The sequence below is a fragment of the Ailuropoda melanoleuca genome, chromosome 13 (genome assembly GCF_002007445.2).
Source record: "Ailuropoda melanoleuca isolate Jingjing chromosome 13, ASM200744v2, whole genome shotgun sequence".
NCBI lineage: Eukaryota > Metazoa > Chordata > Mammalia > Carnivora > Ursidae > Ailuropoda > Ailuropoda melanoleuca.
Window position 1 is genome coordinate 58,057,603 of NC_048230.1, and position 1,933 is coordinate 58,059,535.

Below are 1,933 nucleotides of genomic sequence, written 5' to 3' on the forward strand. Positions count from 1 at the left end.
GCTTTTGCCCACGTTACAGCTCACCGGGGAGGGGAGATGGAGGGAAATAATCTAATTATTTTTGAGACTTCTCATAATATTGATGGTTAGCCAGACACGCTGCTTATGAAAACTCTTGCTCAAAACCGCCTGTAATTTGATAGGGTTGCGAAATAAAAATTCTCCTGGAGTTCATCCCACAGAAGTAAAATTAATGGTTTATGATTAGTGTTACAAATCAGTCCTTATCTCAAAGGGAAACAGACTCGGGCTGTAAGGACCAGAGATCATCTTTATCCCTGAGGCACTTGCCAAAGGGGCCATTTGTTAAAAAGTAACTTGTAGATCCCTCTGATACGGGGGTGGGTTACTCCATTCCGACACTCGGCGACGGAGGGGTGTGTCGATGACCTGCACGATGTCACTGAGACAGACACCATCGCCAGGGCTCTGCGGTGGACGAGCTTGGAGGCCCATGGCCACCTGCGGTCCTTCTCCCAGGCCAACCCCACACACTCGCCAGGGTGGCCTCCAGCAGCCACGTTTGACCTAATCAGGCCCAGTAAGAATGTGCCAAACATCACTGAACTAAGGAGACATACCCTGGGTGACCAGGGGCCACCGATTCCAGCCATCTCATCAGAGAGGTGAGAAGATGACAGAGAATGAGTAGATGGCCAGGGAGGACAGGAGGCCCCAGGGGAAGGGGCAGGATGGCCACTTGGTCAGCCTGCCCTCCCAAGCCTGGGCCCCACCTCCCGCTTGCCACTTCTGCTCAGGTCCCGTGTCCTGACAGTGCACGCCCTTCCTTGTGACCATCAGTCTCACCTGGCCTCTGCACGACAAGAACGGACCTTACACGGACCCTGTTTTATTGCCTGAAACAAGATCTCAGAGTTTCAAAAGGGATGTGGCTAAGAGGTGGCCCCAGAGGGTTATCGTTTCCTCCAGCACCAGGAGGGCGGGAGCTGGGGGACATCCTCACCTAGATGGCCAGGCGCGCCACGGTGCAGTCAAGGTCCTCAGCTGCGAGCGACAGAGACCCACGTAGGTGACGGGAGCACAGCAGGCTTTCTCTGCAGGATCTGGAGCCCCACAGACCGGAGGGGTCAGGGGACCAGGTGGGAACCATAGGGGCGATGGGGCCAAGAGACAGCATCTCACACGGGGGATCAGGTGACAAAGGCTGCTCTGGGAGACGGGGCCTCCCTGCACTCGTCCTTCTTTCCTTCACTTGCTCAAACCAAGTCCCAGGAAAGAGCATGTGACAGGCCAGCCTTAGACCAGCGCCCGCTGCCAGGAAAGCAGGGTGGGAGAGGGAGGGCCTTGCCCCTCCACTTTCATGGTGCAAAGGACCCTGCAACGCTCCCACATGGGACGGGAGATTCCCAAAAGGAGGGCAGGTAGACCCAGGGAGGGGGAGTGGCTCATGGGAAGCCAGAAATGACCCTGTGATGGACCACCATGAGCCTTGAACGCCGGACTAATGACTCTCAGCTTCTCTCCACAGGCAGGCGGGCTCAGGGGACACAGACGGCTCTTTACAGAAAAGACAGTTCTCCTTTTCCAGCATTTCCAGCAGAAATGCTGCAGGGCTGTGCTCATGGGATTATTTATTTTTACAACGAATATTTACAACTTCAATAAGAAAAACGATTTTTCATTTAGGAAAACAAAGCCACAGTTTCTGAAAGTAGCAAACAGAAGCCGAGGCTCATGGGTACAAATGCCTCGGGTCAGCTCATCTGCACATTTTCTGTCCCCACTCTGGCTCCCATACTGTGGTCAGTGCCCGGCAGTGTCAGGACTGTCGCTCTCCTGGAAACACCTGCCTGCCGGGGTCTCGCTGACCTTTCCAGTGACTGCAGACCGTCCCGTCTATTGCCCATAACCAGATGAGAGCAGGAACAAGTCACCAGCTGCATTGGCCTCGTGGAGACACAGCCGACACGCA